The sequence below is a fragment of the Lithobates pipiens genome, unplaced genomic scaffold, assembly GCF_037356315.1.
Source record: "Lithobates pipiens isolate NorthernLeopardFrog02 unplaced genomic scaffold, aLitPip1_a1.2 Scaffold_30, whole genome shotgun sequence".
Taxonomy (NCBI): domain Eukaryota; kingdom Metazoa; phylum Chordata; class Amphibia; order Anura; family Ranidae; genus Lithobates; species Lithobates pipiens.
The window spans coordinates 184,498,596-184,514,505 of NW_027507791.1; the positions used below are offsets into that span (position 1 = coordinate 184,498,596).

General features: G+C 51.1%; 30 non-coding genes and 25 pseudogenes across 30 annotated transcripts; all 55 read right to left on the minus strand.

The window, feature by feature from the left end:
- Positions 1-3,162: 3,162 nt before the first annotated feature.
- Positions 3,163-3,281, minus strand: LOC143952220 (5S ribosomal RNA). The gene has a single exon (XR_013267418.1). It is a non-coding gene; the product is annotated as a 5S ribosomal RNA (ribosomal RNA).
- Positions 3,282-3,390: 109 nt separating this feature from the next.
- Positions 3,391-3,509, minus strand: LOC143953992 (5S ribosomal RNA). Its single transcript, XR_013269023.1, has one exon. It is a non-coding gene; the product is annotated as a 5S ribosomal RNA (ribosomal RNA).
- Positions 3,510-3,619: 110 nt separating this feature from the next.
- Positions 3,620-3,738, minus strand: LOC143954656 (5S ribosomal RNA). The gene has a single exon (XR_013269627.1). It is a non-coding gene; the product is annotated as a 5S ribosomal RNA (ribosomal RNA).
- Positions 3,739-3,847: 109 nt separating this feature from the next.
- Positions 3,848-3,966, minus strand: LOC143945908 (5S ribosomal RNA; annotated as a pseudogene).
- Positions 3,967-4,075: 109 nt separating this feature from the next.
- On the minus strand, positions 4,076-4,193 carry LOC143949417 (5S ribosomal RNA; annotated as a pseudogene).
- A 109-nt stretch (positions 4,194-4,302) lies between these two features.
- On the minus strand, positions 4,303-4,421 carry LOC143944017 (5S ribosomal RNA; annotated as a pseudogene).
- Positions 4,422-4,530: 109 nt separating this feature from the next.
- On the minus strand, positions 4,531-4,649 carry LOC143945645 (5S ribosomal RNA; annotated as a pseudogene).
- Positions 4,650-4,758: 109 nt separating this feature from the next.
- LOC143944028 (5S ribosomal RNA) lies at positions 4,759-4,877 on the minus strand (annotated as a pseudogene).
- A 109-nt stretch (positions 4,878-4,986) lies between these two features.
- LOC143949692 (5S ribosomal RNA) lies at positions 4,987-5,105 on the minus strand (annotated as a pseudogene).
- Positions 5,106-5,214: 109 nt separating this feature from the next.
- On the minus strand, positions 5,215-5,333 carry LOC143950801 (5S ribosomal RNA). Its single transcript, XR_013266134.1, has one exon. It is a non-coding gene; the product is annotated as a 5S ribosomal RNA (ribosomal RNA).
- Positions 5,334-5,442: 109 nt separating this feature from the next.
- Positions 5,443-5,561, minus strand: LOC143948933 (5S ribosomal RNA). The gene has a single exon (XR_013265441.1). It is a non-coding gene; the product is annotated as a 5S ribosomal RNA (ribosomal RNA).
- A 109-nt stretch (positions 5,562-5,670) lies between these two features.
- On the minus strand, positions 5,671-5,789 carry LOC143946394 (5S ribosomal RNA; annotated as a pseudogene).
- A 109-nt stretch (positions 5,790-5,898) lies between these two features.
- On the minus strand, positions 5,899-6,017 carry LOC143943815 (5S ribosomal RNA; annotated as a pseudogene).
- Positions 6,018-6,126: 109 nt separating this feature from the next.
- Positions 6,127-6,245, minus strand: LOC143950276 (5S ribosomal RNA). Its single transcript, XR_013265693.1, has one exon. It is a non-coding gene; the product is annotated as a 5S ribosomal RNA (ribosomal RNA).
- A 109-nt stretch (positions 6,246-6,354) lies between these two features.
- LOC143951600 (5S ribosomal RNA) lies at positions 6,355-6,473 on the minus strand. Its single transcript, XR_013266857.1, has one exon. It is a non-coding gene; the product is annotated as a 5S ribosomal RNA (ribosomal RNA).
- Positions 6,474-6,582: 109 nt separating this feature from the next.
- On the minus strand, positions 6,583-6,701 carry LOC143949242 (5S ribosomal RNA; annotated as a pseudogene).
- Positions 6,702-6,810: 109 nt separating this feature from the next.
- Positions 6,811-6,929, minus strand: LOC143953871 (5S ribosomal RNA). The gene has a single exon (XR_013268913.1). It is a non-coding gene; the product is annotated as a 5S ribosomal RNA (ribosomal RNA).
- A 109-nt stretch (positions 6,930-7,038) lies between these two features.
- On the minus strand, positions 7,039-7,157 carry LOC143953257 (5S ribosomal RNA). The gene has a single exon (XR_013268356.1). It is a non-coding gene; the product is annotated as a 5S ribosomal RNA (ribosomal RNA).
- A 109-nt stretch (positions 7,158-7,266) lies between these two features.
- LOC143944023 (5S ribosomal RNA) lies at positions 7,267-7,385 on the minus strand (annotated as a pseudogene).
- Positions 7,386-7,494: 109 nt separating this feature from the next.
- On the minus strand, positions 7,495-7,603 carry LOC143949710 (5S ribosomal RNA; annotated as a pseudogene).
- A 109-nt stretch (positions 7,604-7,712) lies between these two features.
- LOC143950994 (5S ribosomal RNA) lies at positions 7,713-7,831 on the minus strand. Its single transcript, XR_013266308.1, has one exon. It is a non-coding gene; the product is annotated as a 5S ribosomal RNA (ribosomal RNA).
- A 109-nt stretch (positions 7,832-7,940) lies between these two features.
- Positions 7,941-8,059, minus strand: LOC143951609 (5S ribosomal RNA). The gene has a single exon (XR_013266865.1). It is a non-coding gene; the product is annotated as a 5S ribosomal RNA (ribosomal RNA).
- Positions 8,060-8,168: 109 nt separating this feature from the next.
- Positions 8,169-8,287, minus strand: LOC143944799 (5S ribosomal RNA; annotated as a pseudogene).
- Positions 8,288-8,396: 109 nt separating this feature from the next.
- Positions 8,397-8,515, minus strand: LOC143952730 (5S ribosomal RNA). Its single transcript, XR_013267879.1, has one exon. It is a non-coding gene; the product is annotated as a 5S ribosomal RNA (ribosomal RNA).
- A 109-nt stretch (positions 8,516-8,624) lies between these two features.
- LOC143951986 (5S ribosomal RNA) lies at positions 8,625-8,743 on the minus strand. The gene has a single exon (XR_013267206.1). It is a non-coding gene; the product is annotated as a 5S ribosomal RNA (ribosomal RNA).
- Positions 8,744-8,852: 109 nt separating this feature from the next.
- LOC143943587 (5S ribosomal RNA) lies at positions 8,853-8,971 on the minus strand (annotated as a pseudogene).
- A 110-nt stretch (positions 8,972-9,081) lies between these two features.
- LOC143954852 (5S ribosomal RNA) lies at positions 9,082-9,200 on the minus strand (annotated as a pseudogene).
- A 109-nt stretch (positions 9,201-9,309) lies between these two features.
- LOC143945115 (5S ribosomal RNA) lies at positions 9,310-9,428 on the minus strand (annotated as a pseudogene).
- Positions 9,429-9,537: 109 nt separating this feature from the next.
- LOC143953258 (5S ribosomal RNA) lies at positions 9,538-9,656 on the minus strand. The gene has a single exon (XR_013268357.1). It is a non-coding gene; the product is annotated as a 5S ribosomal RNA (ribosomal RNA).
- Positions 9,657-9,765: 109 nt separating this feature from the next.
- On the minus strand, positions 9,766-9,884 carry LOC143944993 (5S ribosomal RNA; annotated as a pseudogene).
- Positions 9,885-9,993: 109 nt separating this feature from the next.
- Positions 9,994-10,112, minus strand: LOC143950121 (5S ribosomal RNA). The gene has a single exon (XR_013265553.1). It is a non-coding gene; the product is annotated as a 5S ribosomal RNA (ribosomal RNA).
- Positions 10,113-10,221: 109 nt separating this feature from the next.
- Positions 10,222-10,340, minus strand: LOC143952788 (5S ribosomal RNA). Its single transcript, XR_013267931.1, has one exon. It is a non-coding gene; the product is annotated as a 5S ribosomal RNA (ribosomal RNA).
- A 109-nt stretch (positions 10,341-10,449) lies between these two features.
- On the minus strand, positions 10,450-10,568 carry LOC143945776 (5S ribosomal RNA; annotated as a pseudogene).
- Positions 10,569-10,677: 109 nt separating this feature from the next.
- LOC143948301 (5S ribosomal RNA) lies at positions 10,678-10,796 on the minus strand. Its single transcript, XR_013265384.1, has one exon. It is a non-coding gene; the product is annotated as a 5S ribosomal RNA (ribosomal RNA).
- A 109-nt stretch (positions 10,797-10,905) lies between these two features.
- On the minus strand, positions 10,906-11,024 carry LOC143944632 (5S ribosomal RNA). Its single transcript, XR_013265045.1, has one exon. It is a non-coding gene; the product is annotated as a 5S ribosomal RNA (ribosomal RNA).
- Positions 11,025-11,133: 109 nt separating this feature from the next.
- Positions 11,134-11,252, minus strand: LOC143954534 (5S ribosomal RNA). Its single transcript, XR_013269516.1, has one exon. It is a non-coding gene; the product is annotated as a 5S ribosomal RNA (ribosomal RNA).
- Positions 11,253-11,361: 109 nt separating this feature from the next.
- Positions 11,362-11,480, minus strand: LOC143950645 (5S ribosomal RNA). The gene has a single exon (XR_013265993.1). It is a non-coding gene; the product is annotated as a 5S ribosomal RNA (ribosomal RNA).
- A 326-nt stretch (positions 11,481-11,806) lies between these two features.
- Positions 11,807-11,925, minus strand: LOC143948139 (5S ribosomal RNA; annotated as a pseudogene).
- A 109-nt stretch (positions 11,926-12,034) lies between these two features.
- Positions 12,035-12,153, minus strand: LOC143952364 (5S ribosomal RNA). The gene has a single exon (XR_013267548.1). It is a non-coding gene; the product is annotated as a 5S ribosomal RNA (ribosomal RNA).
- A 109-nt stretch (positions 12,154-12,262) lies between these two features.
- On the minus strand, positions 12,263-12,381 carry LOC143953109 (5S ribosomal RNA). Its single transcript, XR_013268221.1, has one exon. It is a non-coding gene; the product is annotated as a 5S ribosomal RNA (ribosomal RNA).
- Positions 12,382-12,490: 109 nt separating this feature from the next.
- Positions 12,491-12,609, minus strand: LOC143954190 (5S ribosomal RNA). Its single transcript, XR_013269203.1, has one exon. It is a non-coding gene; the product is annotated as a 5S ribosomal RNA (ribosomal RNA).
- Positions 12,610-12,718: 109 nt separating this feature from the next.
- Positions 12,719-12,837, minus strand: LOC143946017 (5S ribosomal RNA; annotated as a pseudogene).
- Positions 12,838-12,946: 109 nt separating this feature from the next.
- Positions 12,947-13,065, minus strand: LOC143953121 (5S ribosomal RNA). Its single transcript, XR_013268232.1, has one exon. It is a non-coding gene; the product is annotated as a 5S ribosomal RNA (ribosomal RNA).
- A 109-nt stretch (positions 13,066-13,174) lies between these two features.
- On the minus strand, positions 13,175-13,293 carry LOC143954300 (5S ribosomal RNA). Its single transcript, XR_013269304.1, has one exon. It is a non-coding gene; the product is annotated as a 5S ribosomal RNA (ribosomal RNA).
- A 109-nt stretch (positions 13,294-13,402) lies between these two features.
- LOC143950415 (5S ribosomal RNA) lies at positions 13,403-13,521 on the minus strand. Its single transcript, XR_013265819.1, has one exon. It is a non-coding gene; the product is annotated as a 5S ribosomal RNA (ribosomal RNA).
- A 109-nt stretch (positions 13,522-13,630) lies between these two features.
- Positions 13,631-13,749, minus strand: LOC143946007 (5S ribosomal RNA; annotated as a pseudogene).
- Positions 13,750-13,858: 109 nt separating this feature from the next.
- On the minus strand, positions 13,859-13,977 carry LOC143951777 (5S ribosomal RNA). The gene has a single exon (XR_013267017.1). It is a non-coding gene; the product is annotated as a 5S ribosomal RNA (ribosomal RNA).
- Positions 13,978-14,086: 109 nt separating this feature from the next.
- On the minus strand, positions 14,087-14,205 carry LOC143951649 (5S ribosomal RNA). Its single transcript, XR_013266901.1, has one exon. It is a non-coding gene; the product is annotated as a 5S ribosomal RNA (ribosomal RNA).
- A 109-nt stretch (positions 14,206-14,314) lies between these two features.
- LOC143946018 (5S ribosomal RNA) lies at positions 14,315-14,433 on the minus strand (annotated as a pseudogene).
- A 109-nt stretch (positions 14,434-14,542) lies between these two features.
- Positions 14,543-14,661, minus strand: LOC143951936 (5S ribosomal RNA). Its single transcript, XR_013267161.1, has one exon. It is a non-coding gene; the product is annotated as a 5S ribosomal RNA (ribosomal RNA).
- A 109-nt stretch (positions 14,662-14,770) lies between these two features.
- Positions 14,771-14,889, minus strand: LOC143946195 (5S ribosomal RNA; annotated as a pseudogene).
- A 110-nt stretch (positions 14,890-14,999) lies between these two features.
- Positions 15,000-15,118, minus strand: LOC143947081 (5S ribosomal RNA; annotated as a pseudogene).
- A 109-nt stretch (positions 15,119-15,227) lies between these two features.
- LOC143953133 (5S ribosomal RNA) lies at positions 15,228-15,346 on the minus strand. The gene has a single exon (XR_013268243.1). It is a non-coding gene; the product is annotated as a 5S ribosomal RNA (ribosomal RNA).
- Positions 15,347-15,455: 109 nt separating this feature from the next.
- On the minus strand, positions 15,456-15,574 carry LOC143946038 (5S ribosomal RNA; annotated as a pseudogene).
- Positions 15,575-15,683: 109 nt separating this feature from the next.
- LOC143954819 (5S ribosomal RNA) lies at positions 15,684-15,802 on the minus strand (annotated as a pseudogene).
- Positions 15,803-15,910: the final 108 nt, after the last annotated feature.

The following is a 15,910-nucleotide window of genomic DNA, read 5'->3' on the forward strand; positions in this document are numbered from 1 at the left end:
ACAAAGATGCATCCTCGTTGCACTTGGACTCGTCCAGGCGCACCATAGATCAGAAGCGCCTGGAACTCGACTCCTTGTTGTCCTCCAAGGTTGAGAAGACGCTATGCTGGGCCAAGGCTCGCAGTTTGCTATTCAACAACTCTGCCTCGACCTCGTTTGCTAGGAAGTTGTCTAGCACACTTCGACCGCCTCACGTCTACCGTCTATCTAATAGTGAGGGTTTTGTATCGTCACATCCCAAGGAGGTTCTCAAGATCTTTGAGCAATTCTACTCTAAACTCCTAGAGGCCCCCCACACCCTTCCTTCTCTTGCTGACCTATCCTGGTTGCAGGACATCCCTCTCCCAGCGCTCTCCTCCTCACAAGTGGAGGCGTTGAATGCCCCTTTTACTGTTCTGGAAATCTTAGGGGTTCTCAAGTCACTGAAGTTGGGTTCAGCCCCGGGTCCGGACGGCTTCTCAGCCCTCTATTACAAAAAATTCTCCATGATTTTAGCCCCCAGAATGATGCAACTTTTCAACTCGATTCTACTAGGTGGTAGCTTCCCAGAGGAAATGCTGTTAGCTAACATGTCACTGATCCCTAAACCCAATAAGAATCATAATTTACCTCAAAACTTTAGGCCAATTTCGGTAATAAATAATGATATCAAAGTATTTAGCAGAATCTTAGCTGACAGACTAGCAAAATTTATCCCTTCTCTAATTTCCCCCTTCCAGTCTGGGTTTATTCCACATCGTTTTATCACTGACAATATACGCCTTGCCTCCAATGTTATCCAAGATGCCAACCTATTCTCCCGTAAGCTCCTCCTGTTGAGTTTAGACATACAGAAGGCATTTGATAGTGTTACATGGAACTATTTAGACACACTTTTGCCCCTCATGGGCTTTCAGGGTAGCTTTCTAGCAGGATTCCAAGCCCTCTATAATAACCCTATGACTCGCATTAGGTTGCCCGGCTGTAACTCAGAATTCTTCCCCATAGGCAAGGGCACTAGACAGGGGTGTCCCCTTTCCCCTTTAATCTTTGCCCTAGCCCTGGAGCCCCTCGCAATTGCTCTCCTTAGACATCCTGATATTACTGGTTACACTAAGGGGTCCGAAACGTATAAATTTTGCATGTATGCAGATGATGTTTTGATGTTTATTACTAACCCTCATGTCTCTCTCCCCAATCTTTTCTTGACTCTGTCTCATTTTGCGAAAATCTCTGGCCTGTCCATTAATGTGTCTAAATCTGTAGCCCTCCCTATAGGCTTTACACCCAATGATTTGGCCCTTATTAAACAAAACTACTCATTTACTTGGGCCTCCACCCACATTTCTTATCTGGGGGTTGGTCTTCCCGGGAATTTCGGGGACCTCTTTGGGGTCAATTATCCCCCACTGATTAGCAAACTTAAAAACACCCTAAGAAGTTGGCTCTCTTTACGTATCCCCTTTATAGGTCGAATCACTGCCCTCAAAATGGTCATCCTACCCAGGTTGATATATCTATTTCGCTCTCTACCGGTTAAGCTCCCCAAGAGCTTTCTCCTTGACCTTCAGTCTCATTTCAATAGGTTTATTTGGAACAGTAGACCTCCCAGATTTGCGAGAGGGGTACTCTATAGATCTATGAAAAATGGTGGTCTGGGGGTACCTCAGATTTGGTTGTACTACCTTGCCTGTAGATTTACTCAGCAGGCACAGTGGTCGATCCCTAATTCTAAAGTTCCCTGGGTGAGGTTTGAGGGTGACTCGATCACTCCATTCTATCTCCCCGGCCTTATGTGGTCAACTAATCATCCCCTCCTGACTCTAACCACGCGCAATACTATAGTGGCAGATTGCCTCCAACTGTGGCACCGCTTCAAGCAGAGATACGACATCACCCTGGGGCGCTCTTTAGGGCCTCCTTCCTGGGTGACCCTAGGTTCCCCCCGGCTTATCTCCATCCTGAATCTTTTGACACTTGGGTCCGTTGTGGGCTTACCCAGTTGAAGGACTTTGTGATGGGCTCTGGCTTTGTTCAATTTTCGACTCTGCAGGCCCAGCACCAACTCCCGGACTCTGAATGCTATAGATACTTGCAGATCTGCCACTTCTTCCTCTCCCGGTACGGACTCCACCCTCGGGCACAGCTCACTGTCTTTGAGGACGTGTGTTTCAATTTCCCACGCCAAAAGGGATTGATCTCTCTGATATATAGGGCCCTTGAGGGACATTCGGAGTGCCAATCCCTTCGATATAGAGCTCGCTGGGAGGAGGAGTTGGCTCTGGAGACGGGAGTGGTGGATTGGGAAGAAGGTTGGAACAACATGCGCAAATGCACCAGATCCCTGACTGTTAGGGAGACGGCCATCAAGGTTCTCACTAGGTGGTACTACACCCCGGTACGTTTGCACCAGATTTATCCCCTCACATCCCCCAACTGTTTTAGAGGGTGCAATCATCCCGGCACCTTTGTACACATTTTTTGGGATTGTGACTTAATTCGCCCTGTCTGGCAAGAGGTCTTAAGGCTGGTGGATGGGTTCGCGGGCCGAACAATGTCCCTCTCTTATCACCACTGCCTTCTATTCCAGACCCCCCCGACACCCCTAAACATTTTATAAGACTAGTGCACTCTATCTGTGTTGCTGTACTGTGGACTATTGCTCTTCACTGGAAGTCCCCGTCTATACCTTTAGCACAGGTTCTCACTCGTATTGATCAGGTAATGCTGTCTGAGAAGATCTTTCACACTCTACATGACACTGAACACATCTATGACCTTAAATGGACCCCATGGTTCCTGTTTCGTTTACAGTAGTGATCGCACCTTAGGTTTTTCCTTTTGCCTCTCTTTTCTGTTTGCTTTTTCTCCTCTTTTTCCTTTGTTTCTCTCTGCTCTCCCTCCCCCTTCTCCCTGTCATGATCTTTCTTCATAATTGGGATATGATGGTCAGCTCGTTTAACTTGTCATTCTCGTTACTATTATGATTGATGGTTGGAATTTAAGACCCATACAGTATATCATTTATCTATGATTGGTCCTGCAAGGTTCTGTTATGTGTTTATTACCTTTTGGTAACCTGGTCTTCCAACATTTTAGGCCAATGTTGAAATATGATTCTTTTTGCTGACTTTGTATTTCTGTTAATAACTTTAATAAAACCCCTTTTGAAAACAAAAAAAAACCCTACGGCACCTGGTATTCCCAGGCGGTCTCCCATCCAGGTACTAACCAGGCCCAACCCTGCTTAGCATCCGAGATCAGACGAGATCGAGCGCATTCAGGGTGATATGGCAGTAGGCGATCTTGCACCCTACTTACAACTCTCTTGACAAAAGCCAAGGTGGTCACCTCGGGCAATCGAGAGGAAAAATATAGCAGGTCGTCAAAGCCAACAACATAATGGAAAAAAGCCTACGGCACCTGGTATTCCCAGGCGGTCTCCCATCTAGGTACTAACCAGGCCCGACCGTGCTTAGCATCCGAGATCAGATGAGATCGAGCAAATTCAGGGTGATGTGGCCGTAGGCGATCTTGCACCCTACTTACAACTCTCTTGACAAAAGCCAAGGTGGTCACCTTTGGGCAATCGAGAGGAAAAATACAGCAGGTCGCCAAAGCCAACAACATAACGGAAAAAAGCCTACGGCACCCGGTATTCCCAGGAGGTCTCCCATCCGGGTACTAAGCAGGCCCGACCCTGCTTAGCATCCGAGATCAGACGAGATCAAGCGCATTCAGGGTGATGTGGCCATAGGCGATCTTGCACCCTACTTAGAACTCTCTTGACAAAAGCCAAGGTGGTCACCTCGGGCAATCGAGAGGAAAAATACAGCAGGTCGCCAAAACCAACAACATAATGGAAAAAAGCCTACGGCACCTGGTATTCCCAGGCGGTCTCCCATCCAGGTACTAACCAGGCCCGACCCTGCTTAGCATCCGAGATCAGACAAGATTGAGCACATTCAGGGTGATGTGGTCGTAGGCGGTCTTGCACCCTACTTACAACTCTCTTGACAAAAGCCAAGGTGGTCACCTCGGGCAATCGAGAGGAAAAATACAGCAGGTCGCCAAAGCCAACAACATAATGGAAAAAAGGCTACGGCACCTGGTATTCCCAGGCGGTCTCCCATCTAGGTACTAACCAGGCCCGACCCTGCTTAGCATCCGAGATCAGACGAGATAAAGCAAATTCAGGTGATGTGGCCGTAGGCGATCTTGCACCCTACTTACAACTCTCTTGACAAAAGCCAAGGTGGTCACCACGGGCAATCGAGAGGAAAAATACAGCAGGTCGCCAAAGCCAACAACATAATGGAAAAAACCCTATGGCACCTGGTATTCCCAGGCGGTCTCCCATCCAGGTACTAACCAGGCACGACCCTGCTTAGCATCCGAGATCAGACGAGATCGAGCGCATGCAGGGTGATGTGGCCGTAGGCGATCTTGCACCCTACTTACAACTCTCTTGACAAAAGCCAAGGTGGCCACCTCGGGCAAGCGAGAGGAAAAATACAGCAGGTCACCAAAGCCAACAACATAATGGAAAAAAGCCTACGGCACATGGCATTCCCAGGCGGTCTCCCATCCAGGTACTAACCAGGCCCGACCCTGCTTAGCATCCGAGATCAGACGAGATCAAGCGCATTCATGGTGATGTGGCCATAGGCAATCTTGCACCCTACTTACAACTCTCTTGACAAAAGCCAAGGTGGTCACCTCGGGCAATCGAGAGGAAAAATACAGCAGGTCGCCAAAGCCAACAACATAATGGAAAAAAGCCTACGGCACCTGGAATTCCCAGGCGGTCTCCCATCCAGGTACTAACCAGGCCCGACCCTGCTTAGCATCCGAAATCAGACGAGATCGAGCACATTCAGTGTGATGTGACCGTAGGCGATCTTGCACCCTACTTACAACTCTCTTGACAAAAGCCAAGGTGGTCACCTCGGGCAACCAAGAGGAAAAATACAGCAGGTCGCCAAAGCCAACAACATAATGGAAAAAAGCATACGGCACCTGTTATTCCCAGGCGGTCTCCCATCCAGGTACTAACCACGCCCGACCCTGCTTAGCATCCGAGATCAGCCGAGATCGAGCGCATTCAGTGTGATGAGGCTGTAGGTGATCTTCCACCCTACTTACAACTCTCTTGACAAAAGCCAAGGTGGTCACCTCGGGCAATCGAGAGGAAAAATACAGCAGGTCGCCAAAGCCAACAACATAATGGAAAAAAGCCTACGGCACCTGGTATTCCCAGGCGGTCTCCCATCCAGGTACTAACCAGGCCCGACCCTGCTTAGCATCCAAGATCAGACGAGATCGAGCGCATTCAGGGTGATGTGGCCGTAGGCGAACTTACACCCTACTTACAACTCTCTTGACAAAAGCCAAGGTGGTCACCTCGGGCAATCGAGAGGAAAAATACAGCAGGTCGCCAAAGCCAACAACATAATGGAAAAAAGCCTACGGCACCTGGTATTCCCAGGCGGTCTCCCATCCAGGTACTAACCAGGCCCGACCCTGCTTAGCATCCGAGATCAGACGAGATCGAGCGCATTCAGGGTGATATGGCCGTAGGCGATCTTGCACCCTACTTACAACTCTCTTGACAAAAGCCAAGGTGGTCACCTCGGGCAATCGAGAGGAAAAATACAGCAGGTCGCCAAAGCCAACAACATAATGGAAAAGAGCCTATGGCACCTGGTATTCCCAGGCGGTCTCCCATCCAGGTTCTAACCAGGCCCGACCCTGCTTAGCATCCGAGATCAGATGAGATCGAGCGCATTCAGGGTGATGCAGCCGCAGGCGATCTTGCACCCTACTTACAACTCTCTTGACAAAAGCCAAGGTGGTCACCTCGGGCAATCGATAGGAAAAATACAGCAGGTCGCCAAAGCCAACAACATAATGGAAAAAAGCCTACGGCACCTGGTATTCCCAGGCGGTCTCCCATCCAGGTACTAACCAGGCCCGACCCTGCTTAGCATCCGAGATCAGACAAGATCGAGCACATTCAGGGTGATGTGGCTGTAGGCGATCTTGCACCCTACTTACAACTCTCTTGACAAAAGCCAAGGTGGTCACCTCGGGCAATCGAGAGGAAAAATACAGCAGGTCGCCAAAGCCAACAACATAATGGAAAAAAGCCTACGGCACCTGGTATTCCCAGGCGGTCTCCCATCCAGGTACTAACCAGGCCCGACCCTGCTTAGCATCCGAGATCAGACGAGATCGAGCGCATTCAGGGTGATATGGCCGTAAGCGATCTTGCACCCTACTTATAACTCTCTTGACAAAAGCCAAGGTGGTCACCTCGGGCAATCGAGAGGAAAAATACAGCAGGTCGCCAAAGCCAACAACATAATGGAAAAAAGCCTACGGCACCTGGTATTCCCAGGCGGTCTCCCATCCAGGTACTAACCAGGCCCGACCCTGCTTAGCATCCGAGATCAGACGAGATCGAGCGCATTCAGGGTGATGTGGCCATAGTCGATCTTGCACCCTACTTACAACTCTCTTGACAAAAGCCAAGGTGGTCACCTCGGGCAATCGAGAGGAAAAATACAGCAGGTCGCCAAAGCCAACAACATAATGGAAAAAAGCCTATGGCACGTGGTATTCCCAGGCGGTCTCCGATCCAGGTACTAACCAGGCCTGACCCTGCTTAGCATCCGAGATCAGACGAGATCGAGCGCATTCAGGGTGATGCAGCCGCAGGCGATCTTGCACCCTACTTACAACTCTCTTGACAAAAGCCAAGGTGGTCACCTCGGGCAATCGAGAGGAAAAATACTGCAGGTCGCCAAAGCCAACAACATAATGGAAAAAAGCCTACGGCACCTGGTATTCCCAGGCGGTCTCCCATCCAGGTACTAACCTGGGTCGACCCTGCTTAGCATCCGAGATCAGACGAGATCAAGCGCATTCAGGGTGATGTGGCCGAAGGCGATCTTGCACCATACTTACAACTCTCTTGACAAAAGCCAAGGTGGTCACCTCGGGCAATCGAGAGGAAAAATACAGCAGGTCGCCAAAGCCAACAACATAATGGAAAAAAGCCTACGGCACCTGGTATTCCCAGGCGGTCTCCCATCCAGGTACTAACCAGGCCCGACCCTGCTTATCATCCGAGATCAGACGAGATCAAGCGCATTCAGGGTGATGTGGCCGTTGGCGATCTTGCACCCTACTTACAACTCTCTTGACAAAAGCCAAGGTGGTAACCTCGGGCAATCGAGAGGAAAAATACAGCAGGTCGCCAAAGCCAACAACATAATGGAAAAAAGCCTACGGTACCTGGTATTCCCAGGCGGTCTCCCATCCAGGTAATAACCAGGCCCGACCCTGCTTAGCATTCGAGATCAGACGAGATCGAGCGCATTCAGGGTGATGTGGCTGTAGGCGATCTTGCACTCTACTTACAACTCTCTTGACAAAAGCCAAGGTGGTCACCTCGGGCAATCGAGAGGAAAAATACAGCAGGTCGCCAAAGCCAACAACATAATGGAAAAAAGCCTACGGCACCTGGTATTCCCAGGCGGTCTCCCATCCAGGTACTAACCAGGCCCGACCCTGCTTATCATCCGAGATCAAGCACATTCAGGGTGATGCGGCTGTAGGCGATTTTGAACCCTACTTACAACTCTCTTGACAACAGCCAAGGTGGTAACCTCGGGCAATCGAGAGGAAAAATACAGCAGGTCGCCAAAGCCAACAACATAATGGAAAAAAGCCTATGGCACCTGGTATTCCCAGGCGGTCTCCCATCCAGGTACTAACCAGGCCCGACCCTGCTTAGCATCCGAGATCAGACGAGATCGAGCGCATTCAGGGTGATGTGGCCGTAGGCAATCTTGCACCCTACTTACAACTCTCTTGACAAAAGCCAAAGTGGTCACCTCGGGCAATCGAGAGGAAAAATACAGCAGGTCGCCAAAGCCAACAACATAATGGAAAAAAGCCTACGGCACCTGGTATTCCCAGCTGGTCTCCCATCCAGGTACTAACCAGGCCCGACCCTGCTTAGCATCCAAGATCAGACGAGATTGAGCGCATTCAGGGTGATGTGGCCGTAGGCAATCTTGCACCCTACTTACAACTCTCTTGACAAAAGCCAAAGTGGTCACCTCGGGTAATCGAGAGGAAAAATACAGCAGGTCGCCAAAGCCAACAACATAATGGAAAAAAGCCTACGGCACCTGGTATTCCCAGGCGGTCTCCCGTCCAGGTACTAACCAGGCCCGACCCTGCTTAGCATCCGAGATCAGACGAGATCGAGCGCATTCAGAGTGATGCGGCTGTAGGCGATTTTGAACCCTACTTACAATTCTCTTGACAAAAGCCAAGGTGGTCACCTCAGGCAATCGAGAGGAAAAATACAGCAGGTCGCCAAAGCCAACAACATAATGGAAAAAAGCCTACGGCACCTGGTATTCCCAGGCGGTCTGCCATCCAGGTACTAACCAGGCCCGACCCTGCTTAGCATCCGAGATCAGACGAGATCAAGCGCATTCAGGGTGATGTGGCCGTAGGCGATCTTGCACGCTACTTACAACTCTCTTGACAAAAGCCAAGGTGGTCACCTCGGGCAATCGAGAGGAAAAATACAGCAGGTCGCCAAAGCCAACAACATAATGGAAAAAAGCCTACGGCACCTGGTATTCCCAGGCGGTCTCCCATCCAGGTACTAACCAGGCCCGACCCTGCTTAGCATCCGAGATCAGACGAGATCGAGCGCATTCAGGATGATGTGGCCGAAGGCGATCTGGCACCCTACTTACAACTCTCTTGACAAAAGCCAAGGTGGTCACCTCGGGCAATCGAGAGGAAAAATACAGCAGGTCGCCAAAGCCAACAACATAATGGAAAAAAGCCTACGGCACCTGGTATTCCCAGGCGGTCTCCCATCCAGGTACTAACCAGGCGCGACCCTGCTTAGCATCCAAGATCAGACGAGATCGAGCGCATTCAGGTTGATGTGGCCGTAGGCGATCTTTGCACCCTACTTACAACTCTCTTGACAAAAGCCAAGGTGGTCACCTCGGGTAATAGAGAGGATAAATACAGCAGGTCGCCAAAGCCAACAACATAATGGAAAAAAGCCTACGGCACCTGGTATTCGCAGGCGGTCTCCCATCCAGGTACTAACCAGGCCCGACCCTGCTTAGCATCCGAGATCAGAAGAGATCAAGCGCATTCAGGGTGATGTGGCCATAGGCAATCTTGCACCCTACTTACAACTCTCTTGACAAAAGCCAAGGTGGTCACCTCGGGCAATCAAGAGGAAAAATACAGCAGGTCGCCAAAGCCAACAACATAATGGAAAAAAGCCAACGGCACATGGTATTCCCAGGCGGTCTCCCATCCAGGTACTAACCAGGCCCGACCCTGCTTAGCATCCAAGATCAGACGAGATTGAGCGCATTCAGGGTGATGTGGCCGAAGGCGATCTTGCACCATACTTACAACTCTCTTGACAAAAGCCAAGGTGGTCACCTCGGGCAATCGAGAGGAAAAATACAGCAGGTCGCCAAAGCCAACAACATAATGGAAAAAAGCCTACGGCACCTGGTATTCCCAGGCGGTCTCCCATCCAGGTACTAACCAGGCCCGACCCTGCTTATCATCCGAGATCAGACGAGATCAAGCGCATTCAGGGTGATGTGGCCGTTGGCGATCTTGCACCCTACTTACAACTCTCTTGACAAAAGCCAAGGTGGTCACCTCGGGCAATCGAGAGGAAAAATACAGCAGGTCGCCAAAGCCAACAATATAATGGAAAAAAGCCTAAGGCACCTGGTATTCCCAGGCGATCTCCCATCCAGGTACTAACCAGGCCCGACCCTGCTTAGCATCCGAGATCAGACGAGATCGAGCGCATTCAGGGTGATGTGGCTGTAGGCGATCTTGCACCCTACTTACAACTCTCTTGACAAAAGCCAAGGTGGTCACCTCGGGCAATTGAGAGGAAAAATACAGCAGGTCGCCAAAGCCAACAACATAATGGAAAAAAGCCTACGGCACCTGGTATTCCCAGGCGGTCTCCCATCCAGGTACTAACCAGGCCCGACCCTGCTTAGCGTCCGAGATCAGACGAAATCGAGCGCATTCAGGGTGATGTGGCCGTAGGCAATCTTGCACCCTACTTACAACTCTCTTGACAAAAGCCAAGGTGGTCACCTCGGGAAATCGAGAGGAAAAATACAGCAGGTCGCCAAAGCCAACAACATAATGGAAAAAAGCCTGCGGCACCCGGTATTCCCAGGCGGTCTCCCATCCAGGTACTAACCAGGCCCGACCCTGCTTAGCATCCGAGATCAGATGAGATCGAGCGCATACAGGGTGATGTAGCCGTAGGCAATCTTGCACCCTACTTACAACTCTCTTGACAAAAGCCAAGGTGGTCACCTCGGGCAATCGAGAGGAAAAATACAGCAGGTCGCCAAAGCCAACAACATAATGGAAAAAAGGCTACGGCACCTGGTATTCCCAGGCCGTCTCCCATCCAGGTACTAACCAGGCCCGACCCTGCTTAGCATCCGAGATCAGACGAGATCGAGCGCATTCAGGGTGATGTGGCTGTAGGCTATCTTGCACCCTACTTACAACTCTCTTGACAAAAGCCAAGGTGGTCACCTCGGGCTATGGAGAGGAAAAATACAGCAGGTCGCCAAAGCCAACAACATAATGGAAAAAAGCCTACGGCACCTGGTATTCCCAGGCGGTCTCCCATCCAGGTACTAACCAGGCCCGACCCTGCTTAACATCCGAGATCAGACGAGATCGAGCGCATTCAGGGTGATGTGGCCGTAGGTGAGCTTGCACCCTACTTACAACTCTCTTGACAAAAGCCAAGGTGGTCACCTCGGGCAATCAAGAGGAAAAATACAACAGGTCGCCAAAGCCAACAACATAATGGAAAAAAGCCTACGGCACCTGGTATTCCCAGGCGGTCTCCCATCCAGGTACTAACCAGGCCCGACCCTGCTTAGCATCCGAGATCAGACGAGATCGAGCGCATTCAGGGAGATGTGGCCGTAGGCGAGCTTGCACCCTACTTACAACTCTCTTGACAAAAGCCAAGGTGGTCACCTCGGGCAATCGAGAGGAAAAATAAAGCAGGTCGCCAAAGCCAACAACGTAATGGAAAAAAGCCTACGGCACCTGGTATTCCCAGGCGGTCTCCCATCCAGGTACTAACCAGGCCCGAACCTGCTTAGCATCCGAGATCAGACGAGATCGAGCGCATTCAGGGTGATGTGGCTGTAGGCGACCTTGCACCCTACTTACAACTCTCTTGACAAAAGCCAAGGTGGTCACCTCGGGCAATTGAGAGGAAAAATACAGCAGGTCGCCAAAGCCAACAACATAATGGAAAAAAGCCTACGGCACCTGGTATTCCCAGGGGGTCTCCCATCCAGGTACTAACCAGGCCCGACCTTGCTTAGCGTCCGAGATCAGACGAGATCGAGCGCATTCAGGGTGATGTGGCCGTAGGCAATCTTGCACCCTACTTACAACTCTCTTGACAAAAGCCAAGGTGGTCACCTCGGGCAATCGAGAAGAAAAATACAGCAGGTCGCCAAAGCCAACAACATAATGGAAAAAGGCCTGCGGCGCCCGGTATTCCCAGGCGGTCTCCCATCCAGGCCCGACCCTGCTTAGCATCCGAAATCAGATGAGATTGAGTGCATACAGGGTGATGTTGCCGTAGGCAATCCTGCACCCTACTTACAACTCTCTTGACAAAAGCCAAGGTGGTCACCTCGGGCAATCGAGAGGAAAAATACAGCAGGTCGCCAAAGCCAACAACATAATGGAAAAAAGGCTACGGCACCTGGTATTCCAAGGCGGTCTCCGATCCAGGTACTAACCAGGCCCGACCCGGCTTAGCATCCGAGATCAGACGAGATCGAGCGCATTTAGGGTGATGTGGCCGTAGGCGATCTTGCACCCTACTTACAACTCTCTTGACAAAAGCCAAGGTGGTCACCTCGGGCAATCGAGAGGAAAAATACAGCAGGTCGCTAAAGCCAACAACATAATAAAAAAAAGCCTACGGCACCTGGTATTCCCAGGCGGTCTCCCATCCAGGTACTAACCAGGCGCGACCCTGCTTAGCATCCGAGATCAGACGAGATCGAGCGCATTCAGGGTGATGTGGCCGTCGGCGATCTAGCACCCTACTTACAACTCTCTTGACAAAAGCCAAGGTGGTCACCTCGGGCAATCGAGAGGAAAAATACAGCAGGTCGCCAAAGCCAACAACATAATGGAAAAAAGCCTACGGCACCTGGTATTCCCAGGCGGTCTCCCATCCAGGTACTAACCAGGCCCGACCCTGCTTAGCATCCGAGATCAGACGAGATCGAGCGCATTCAGGGTGATGTGGCCGTAGGCAATCTTGCACCCTACTTACAACTCTCTTGACAAAAGCCAAGGTGGTCACCTCGGGCAATAGAGAGGAAAAATACAGCAGGTCGCCAAAGCCAACAACATAATGGAAAAAACCCTACGGCACCTGGTATTCCCAGGCGGTCTCCCATCCAGGTACTAACCAGGCCCGACCCTGCTTAGCATCCGAGATCAGACGCGATCGAGTGCATTCAGGGTGATGTGGCTGTAGGCGTTCTTGCATCCTACTTACAACTCTCTTGACAAAAGCCTAGGTGGTCACCTCGGGCAATCGAGAGGAAAAATACAGCAGGTCGCCAAAGCCAACAACATAATGGAAAAAAGCTTACGGCACCTGGTATTCCCAGGCGGTCTCCCATCCAGGTACTAACCAGGCCCGACCCTGCTTAGCATCCGAGATCAGACGAGATGGAGCGCATTCAGGGTGATGTGGCTGTAGGCGATTTTGCACCCTACTTACAACTCACTTGACAAAAGCCAAGGTGGTCACCTCGGGCAATCGAGAGGAAAAATACAGCAGGTCGCCAAAGCCAACAACATAATGGAAAAAAGCCTACGGCACCTGGTATTCCCAGGCGGTCTCCCATCCAGGTACTAACCAGGCCCGACCCTGCTTAGCATCCGAGATCAGACGAGATCGAGCGCATTCAGGGTGATGTGGCCGTAGGCGATCTTGCACCCTACTTACAACTCTCTTGACAAAAGCCAAGGTGGTCACCTCGGGCAATCGAGAGGAAAAATACAGCAGGTCGCCAAAGCCAACAACATAATGGAAAAAAGCCTACGGCACCTGGTATTCCCAGGCGGTCTCCCATCCAGGTACTAACCAGGCCCGATCCTGCTTAGCATCAGAGATCAGACGAGATCGAGCGCATTCAGGGTGATGTGGCCGTAGGCGATCTTGCACCCTACTTACAACTCTCTTGACAAAAGCCAAGGTGGTCACCTCGGGCAATCGAGAGGAAAAATACAGCAGGTCGCCAAAGCCAACAACATAATGGAAAAAAGCCTACGGCACCTGGTATTCCCAGGCGGTCTCCCATCCAGGTACTAACCAGGCCCGACCCTGCTTAGCATCCGAGATCAGACGAGATCGAGCGCATTCAGGGTGATGTGGCCGTAGGTGATCTTGCACCCTACTTACAACTCTCTAGACAAAAGCCAAGGTGGTCACCTCGGGCAATCGAGAGGAAAAATACAGCAGGTCGCCAAAGCCAACAACATAATGGAAAAAAGCCTACGGCACCTGGTATTCCCAGGCGGTTTCCCATCCAGGTACTAACCAGGCCCGACCATGCTTAGCATCCGAGATCAGACGAGAGCGAGCGCATTCTGGGTGATGTGGCCGTAGGCGATCTTGCACCCTACTTACAACTCTCTTGACAAAAGCCAAGGTGGTCACCTCGGGCAATCAAGAGGAAAAATACAGCAGGTCGCCAAAGCCAACAACATAATGGAAAAAAGCCTACGGCACATGGTATTCCCAGGCGGTCTCCCATCCAGGTACTAACCAGGCCCGACCCTGCTTAGCATCCGAGATCAGACGAGATCGAGCGCATTCAGGGTGATGTGGCCGTAGGCGATCTTGCACCCTACTTACAACTCTCTTGACAAAAGCCAAGGTGGTCACCTCGGGCAATCGAGAGGAAAAATACAGCAGGTCGCCAAAGCCAACAACATAATGGAAAAAAGCCTACGGCACCTGGTATTCCCAGGCGGTCTCCCATCCAGGTACTAACCAGGCCCGACCCTGCTTAGCATCCGAGATCAGACGCGATCGAGTGCATTCAGGGTGATGTGGCTGTAGGCGTTCTTGCATCCTACTTACAACTCTCTTGACAAAAGCCAAGGTGGTCACCTCGGGCAATCGAGAGGAAAAATACAGCAGGTCGCCAAAGCCAACAACATAATGGAAAAAAGCTTACGGCACCTGGTATTCCCAGGCGGTCTCCCATCCAGGTACTAACCAGGCCCGACCCTGCTTAGCATCCGAGATCAGACGAGATGGAGCGCATTCAGGGTGATGTGGCTGTAGGCGATTTAGCACCCTACTTACAACTCACTTGACAAAAGCCAAGGTGGTCACCTCGGGCTATGGAGAGGAAAAATACAGCAGGTCTCCAAAGCCAACAACATAATCGAAAAAAGCCTACGGCACCTGGTATTCCCAGGCGGTCTCCCATCCAGGTACTAACCAGGCCCGACCCTGCTTAACATCCGAGATCAGACAAGATCGAGCGCATTAAGGGTGATGTGGCCGTAGGCGATCTTGCACCCTACTTACAACTCTCTTGACAAAAGCCAAGGTAGTCACCTCGGGCAATCAAGAGGAAAAATACAACAGGTCGCCAAAGCCAACAACATAATGGAAAAAAGCCTACGGCACCTGGTATTCCCAGGCGGTCTCCCATCCAGGTACAAACCAGGCCTGACCCTGCTTAGCATCCAAGATCAGACGAGATCAAGCGCATTCAGGGTGATGTGGCCGTAGGTGATCTTACACCCTACTTACAACTCTCTTGACAAAAGCCAAGGTGGTCACCTCGGGCAATCGAGAGGAAAAATACAGCAGGTCGCCAAAGCCAACAACATAATGGAAAAAAAGCCTATGGCACCTGGTTTTCCCATGCGGTCTCCCATCCAGGTACTAACCAGGCCCGACCCTGCTTAGCATCCGAGATCAGACAAGATTGAGCGCATTCATGGTGATGTGGCCGTAGGCGATCTTGCACCCTACTTACAACTCTCTTGACAAAAGCCAAGGTGGTCACCTCGGGCAATCGAGAGGAAAAATACAGCAGGTCGCCAAAGCCAACAACATAATGGAAAAAAGCCTACGGCACCTGGTATTCCCAGGCGGTCTCCCATCCAGGTACTAACCAGGCCCGACCCTGCTTAGCATCCGAGATCAGACGAGATCGAGCGCATTCAGGGTGATGTGGCCGTAGGCGATCTTGCACCCTACTTACATCTCTCTTGACAAAAGCCAAGGTGGTCACCTCGGGCAATCAAGAGGAAAAATACAGCAGGTCGCCAAAGCCAACAACATAATGGAAAAAAGCCTACGGCACCTGGTATTCCCAGGCGGTCTCCCCTCCAGGTACTAACCAGGCCCGACCCTGCTTAACATTCGAGATTAGACGAGATTGAGTGCATTCAGGGTGATGTGGCTGTAGGCGATCTTGCACCCTACTTACAACTCTCTTGACAAAAGCCAAGGTGGTCACCTCGGGCAATCGAGAGGAAAAATACAGCAGGTCGCCAAAGCCAACAATATAATGGAAAAAAGCCTAAAGCACCTGGTATTCCCAGGCGATCTCCCATCCAGGTACTAACCAGGCCCGACCCTGCTTAGCATCCGAGATCAGACGAGATCGAGCGCATTCAGGGTGATGTGGCTGTAGGCGATCTTGCACCCTACTTACAACTCTCTTGACAAAAGCCAAGGTGGTCACCTCGGGCAATTGAGAGGAAAAATACAGCAGGTCGCCAAAGCCAACAACATAATGGAAAA